Source organism: Poromitra crassiceps, assembly GCF_964638095.1.
Source record: "Poromitra crassiceps genome assembly, chromosome: 11".
Taxonomy (NCBI): domain Eukaryota; kingdom Metazoa; phylum Chordata; class Actinopteri; order Beryciformes; family Melamphaidae; genus Poromitra; species Poromitra crassiceps.
In genome coordinates, this window is record NC_139643.1 from 13,477,499 (window position 1) to 13,484,329 (window position 6,831).

General features: G+C 38.9%; 1 long non-coding RNA gene across 1 annotated transcript; it reads right to left on the reverse strand.

Annotated features, from left to right (window-relative positions):
* Positions 1 to 969: 969 nt before the first annotated feature.
* LOC310785625 lies at positions 970 to 5,443 on the reverse strand. Its single transcript, XR_014553187.1, has 3 exons — positions 4,877 to 5,443; positions 2,719 to 2,761; positions 970 to 2,305 (listed from the first exon to the last, which is right to left on the reverse strand). It is a non-coding gene; the product is annotated as an uncharacterized lncRNA (long non-coding RNA).
* Between the last annotated feature and the right edge of the window lie 1,388 nt (positions 5,444 to 6,831).

Consider the following 6,831-nt stretch of genomic DNA (forward strand, 5'->3'; position numbering starts at 1 on the left):
TTAAGTTGTGCCAGTGCAATTGCAGTTGATTTAGTGAAATTTTATTTCATTTTGTTGTTAAATGTTTAAATAGACCTTGTTGAAGAATATTGCAGTATTGGCAAGTGTAGCCTGGCTCTGTGATAGTTGATTTTGTTCATTTTGAACATAATTTTTATTTCTGAAAATGTTAAATATGTAGGTCAACTGCTGCTACCGTTTAGCCTTGTTTAACCCTGTTATAGTACACTGGACTTTAGTGTTATCTTTATTTTGTCCTTTGATATAGCATTACAGTATATGAGATGAAAATGTTCTGTTTTACTTCAGTAATCAATGGCACAATTTACCCCAACGTATTCTCTCCAAAGGCACAACTTACCCCGCACCGGGGGCAAGTTGTGCCAAGAGACCACTTTTTTAAGAATAGCCATATTTTTTTAACAGTTTATTTAAGATCCAAAGGGCGTGTTCCCAGTGGTGCACAACATCCTGAAATATATTTACATATTGTAGTTGGAGGCATTACTGTCATGCCCTCACTTTAAAGACACCTCAAGTAAAAAGTGGCACAACTCACCCCACTCTCCCCTACATATCTATCTATCTGTCTATCTATCTATCTATCTATCTATCTATCTATCTATCTATCTATCTATCTATCTATCTATCTATCTGTCTATTTATATTTATCTATATATCTACTGTATCTATCTATCTATCTATCTATCTATCTATCTATCTATCTATCTATCTATATATCTATCTACAGTATCTATCTATCTATCTATCTATCTATCTATCTATCAATCTCTATCTATCTATCTATCTATCTATCTATCTATCTATCTATCTATCTATCTATATACAAATGCTTTACATAAAACATTAAAAGCATTGAGACAAAGAGAAAAAGATAAAATTCACATAAAATAACAAAAGAGATGCTATTAAAAGTATCTAATCATGTAAAACAGAAAGACACCCACCACCACTCCAAAGATAATATTGTGTGTGTGTGCGTGCGCACGCACGTGCACACCCCAAAATATAATAAATGACAGGAACAGTTCACAACATTGGATTTTAAAATAAACATTATTCAGTAAAACATCTACACACAATATCTGGGTATTGTACTTTTCTAACGAAGAACAAAAGCGGTTCACCAAATACAAAACTTTAAAAAAGAAAAACTCTAAATGAAAAGTTTACATACTCTGAACTGTACATGCAGATTGGAGATAATTTTGCACATCATTATATAGATGAACGACTTTATATGACAGAGCAGAGCACTGAGCCACAGCAGCCTCAAAAAGAACTGAACTGAACAAAACAAACTCATTATAACATTTATAAACTCGCAAAAAATATATTGTTCATGAATTAACAAACCAAAATGCTGTGTCTGTCACATAGACCGTAGAATAAATATGGACGTAGCTATTGTGACTTCACCCATTGGTTTTTGGAACTCTTTTTTAAAGCACTGAGGTTGACATTTTCATAGTCGCCATCTTTATTATTTGGAGCCAGAAGTGATGTGAATTTGCATGAGAAGGGCTATTGATTTATGATCGGAGAGCTGCGCAAAATCGCTTTGACAGGCTACCTGCTTTATTGTCTATTTTACTCTAAATTAGACCATACCGTAATTTACAAAATGAACATCATGCTGTGTTGAAGAAGACTTGAAATTAGTGATTGAGATCAAAAACTGAGGCCATAAATCAAGTGAGAAGTAGGGACATTTGCCCATTGACTTCTATACAATCTGACTCCATTTTGCAGACTGTTGAGTTTAAGACACTTCATTGGCTTCAGTTTTCACGACTGGAGCTACCCCCTTGGTCTCTCAGCATGCTACAGGAAGTGTCACTCTGTTAGTTCCCTGATCATAATCCCTCACAACAAACGCTGTGCAGAAACAGCTGTAGCAGCATCAGTGCTCTGCTGACGTAGCTCCTCCTACAGAGGAGGGTTTACCTGTACGTCATGCTGCTGCCTGTTCTGACTGACACTCAGTTAGCAAACAACTACCTGCCTTTAATAGTAGCAACAATACAGTATGGAGGCAGGGTCACGCACTAATGCAGAAAAAATATCCAAGAAACAACCAGAAATATTCATCTTTGGCAGGTAAATCAATGCACATTTTAACAATTTGATTTCCCCAGCAATTTTCTGACAGATCCTATGACTTCAAATCTCAACTATTATTGTGAACTTTTGTTGCAAATTCCAAAGAAAATGGCTGTAATTTATCTAGATGCCTCTGTAATTTAATGGAGTTCACCATCCTCTTCTCATCTCCGCTGACTGTCTGTCAAGATATATTAACAGATGGACAACAAGCAGTTATTATTGTTTACACTCTAGTCTGTACTCTATTTCATTTCATATTGTATGGGATATTCATTTCTGGATCAAAAGATAACATTTCGATCTAGAATGATGCAATCTTCTTTTTTGTCCATCAGATTAAGGATTAAAAACTCAACGCCAACTGTTTAATGAAACTGTAACACTGAGAGTGAAAATGTTGTTAGAACGACTCTTTGAATCCTCATCAGCAGCTCATGTGAATTACACCTCTAAAATGGTGTGTTTTAGTCTAAAGGCAATCAAAGATTTAGTAAAGATAGAGTATCTGCATAATATAGCTGTAAGTATTACATGTATGCCAGTAAAGCAGTTATGCACATCTGCAGAGAATAGTTGATGATGAATACTCACTGTGATCAGGTACGAGCAGCTTTGGCAGATGACGTCTCCAAAGCTACAGAAGAAGAAGAGAAAAAAGAGAGAAAACGGCAATATTATAAGAAACATAATGATCCACTACTAACGGCGGGTTTACACATACGCCTAGAGCGACGCTTTAAGCAACGCCTAAGCAACGCATAAAATTTAGGCGTCCTTGTTAACAGATGAGAGCGTTCACACATACCGCTGCCACGCTGCGCTGAAGCCACGCTCGCGCTGCGCCTACGCTGCGCTGCATTTATCGTTTAGGCGTCTGTTCTATTTTTCAGCGTCTAGGCGCGCTGAACTGTCAAGCTGGCTGTTGTTTCTGACGGACTTGGGCCATATTTTCTACCGAGTTTGCCCAAAAGGGAGGGTGGAGCGCGAATTAACGAGTGCATAGTAGGAGAGCTGTCCTTCATGTGTTCCTCTATTAACGTCTTTTCTGTCAGATGTATATATACCCCCCCTGTCTCAATGCATGTATCACTCATGGTGTTGAGATGACTCATAGTCACATGATTACCCGAGGGAAAATAACAATTACAGCCGGCCAGGAAATAGACAGACTTCGTCACTTGCACATTGCAATAAAAAAGAGGACTCACCCATGCTATAAATCAGATCTGAAAAGTGTAAAAAACCGCTGCTCATGTGATCAGCCTAGCGCAGAGCGGGGCTTCAGTGGCGCCCTGTGTGAACGCAAATAGGCGCCTAGCGTGCATGAAGCAATGCCTATATGCCTAGGCGTCGCTTAAAGCGTAGCTTTAAGCGTCGCTCTAGGCGTATGTGTAAACCCGCCGTAATGTCTGGCCTCTGCTTTGTCTTAAGTGCAATCCATGCATCAACAGATACTGTATGTGACCTGCTCTGACAAAATCAGTCACATGTAGCAGGGGCCCGTTAGAAAATATTGATTTTGGCTGTTTTGGGGTTTCATCAGATTGTAGTAAAATAAACCATATGGCTTTCATTCTGTGTAAAGATTATTATGAAATTTGAATGATAAATGTAGTTTTGGAGCTTATAAAGTTAGGGTGACAAGCAGAACAAGCTTACTTTGTCAAACTTTGAGGCCGTTTTTCTCAAAAACATAGTTTGGAAACAGTCATGACATAAAGCCTAAAGCGGTGTATCTCACTCAATTTCTAGACTACAAAGATAATGTTGATATCACCAGAAAGCGTACAGTCTCCTTTTTCCAACAGTGTATACAACTCAAAATGTGTTTTAGGGGTCAATGTGACTGATTTTTATCAGAGCAGGTCACAATATTATAATATTACATTACAGTACTGATGGTTGCAAGGTTGCAAGGGAGAAAACGTACTTTTAGCAAGTGTGTGCCCTGAAATACAGACAATGGTACATTATTACTCAATGGTATGATTGAAGATTGATGAAATGAAACATAAAGAGAAAGTTATGTCAAGCACTCAGGGGTGATTCTAGGAGCAGGGGCCAGTTGCACAAAGCACCTTAAGTTAAGATTTTCCTTAAAGTCCGACTTAAGGTGTTCATAAAATAGAATCGGCTGCACAGAACACCCAACTAAATATTGTGCTTACGTTTTCCTTAAAATGTTTAACCTTAAGGAGAAGATTTAATGGTGTTTTGTGCAACCAATAACACCTTAACTCAGACTCTTAAGGGAAATCTTAACTTAAGGTGCTTTGTGCAACCGGCCGCAGACCGATGGGGGCTCAGACCCTGATGAGAATGTGACATGCATACAGTGCCTTGCAAAAGTATTCTCTCTCTCTATCTGCCTCTGTGTGATGTCAAACCACAGTAATAGCGAGCACACTCACCAAACATTAAAAAACTCAGGTGAAAGGCACAGAATATGACTTAAAGAAGAGAACAGCCAGCACACTTGAATGTCCTTTCAAAGGTTTAATCCATCATCTGGTCAAAGTCAGCTACAACGGAACAAACAGGCCTTCTTCAGCGTGCTGCTAAATAAATGTGTTATAATGTGTTGTGATTATTGTTAGAAAGCATTATGCATATGAGTGCTTGTAACTATTATACAGTGCTATGAGCACATCTTAATGCATTATAAGTATTTGGATAAATGCATTATAGACAAGGGCGTCATAGAAAGTGTTACAAAATGTAGAGTGGTAGAAAAGTCTTCATCACTCACCATCATTGTTGCTTCTCCAGATGCAGACTGAGACTCTAGCGCTGCAGGTGGCCAGGAGCAGAACTCCTACCACTCCCATGACAAGATCAGTACTGATCCCTGAAGGAGAACATGGAACCAGAACAGAGCGTTCACACTTTGTCACATGACACTGGATGGATCAGATTATGTCTATTTGTTCCACTTTAGTATTTTAAGTAGAGAGAGGAGGTCATGTGACTCAGACAAACCACACAGACAGACACACACATGCACGTACGCACGCACACGCACGCACGCACGCACGCACGCATGCACGCACACACACACACACACACACACACACACACACACACACACACACACACACACACACAAACACGGTCCTCCAAGTTAGATTGATTGGTTTTATGTTACTTCAGCACCTGGTGACCTTTAGAGTTGTCATTGTTGTGACTTTCTGCCTTTATTCATTCTATCGATTTTGTAGGTTTGTGTATTATTCTATAGCATTCTATAGATTTTGTAGGTTTGTGTATTATTTTATAGCTTATTATTCTATAGCATTCTATAGATTTGGTAGGTTTGTGTATTATTATATAGCTTATTATTCTATAGCACTCTATAGATTTTGTAGGTTGGTTTGTGTTTAGTCTTACTCTGCAGTTGGATGATTTCTTTCTGTGTCATGTGTCAGTTTGTGTGAAGAGCTCTTGTGGTTCCCTGCCACCTACATCCTGTTACATGAAACACCCAGGGCCCTATCGTCTTCTTCGTGTGTGATCACCACCTGCATCGCTGTCCTGCATGTGGGTCCTCAGTAACTCAGTAACTTATAATCACATTATAATGTATTATAAAATGATACTATGAGAATTATAACTAACACTATAATAAACACTATGATCCTGTGTGTGTGTGTGTGTGTGTGTGTGCGCGTGCGTGTGCGTGCATGTTGTACAGTGTGTGTGTGTGTGTGTGTGTGTGTGTCTGTGGGTGTGTGTGTGTGTGTGCTTGTTCATATTCACTGTCATGTTTCTGTACATTAGAAACAGAAGAGACAGATGAACATTGTTGTGTTGATGAAACTACATCAGGTCATGTGACTCTACCTGTTCTCTGCGGAGTGCTCTTCCCATAGGACACAAACTCCTTCAGGTCATCAATGCAGGTCTGAGAGAAAAACTCCTTCTCCTTTGCTAACAGAGCTTTGTTATTATTCAAGATCTCTGTGTAACTGACAGCCTGTGGTTTAGCAGCGATCAATTTCCATGTCTTCATATCAGATACCACCAGACAGTCTTCTCCATCATAACCGTACTGATTAAAACCATTAACTTCTGGCCATTCTATCACATGGCCACTACAGAGATGTGTGAGATCACCTTCATTTTATGAATGAACCTGATGAAGCACATCTGTGAAACATGATGTTCTGACATCTGTTGCCAATAAATTATGTATGTTTGAAAGTCAGTCTTCCTGCAGATATGTGGAGTGTGCGGTCTCCCTATACAGTATACATCTATTTCACATCCCACCCAAATCAGCCATTTTGTGTCAAAAAGGCAGGAAGTAAAACAGGTGCAAGCAAGACATTGATTAGAGCCCTGGGACTGGTTGATTTGGTTGGGATGTGAAATAGGCTAATGGACTTATCCCGACGAGTTTGTTTTTTATCCAGAATAGAATACTACTTTATTATTCCCCCTCCCTCTTTTTAGAACAAAAGAGAATAATACGGTATGTGCTAATAAATAAGAGCTTATTTCCAACTTAAAATATGATGTTTTACTCACCCAGAGAACTTTGGTTTCATTCTGATCCCCAAAAAAGATATTCAGGTCCGAGTAGAGTCCTGGAACTGGCCAAAACGGACGAACGGGGCATACGTAGTACACACTGCAAATAGCGTATTTTCTGCAATGTAGCGGTTCATAATATCGTCATAATATCTCTCGTCCATAAACGTGAAG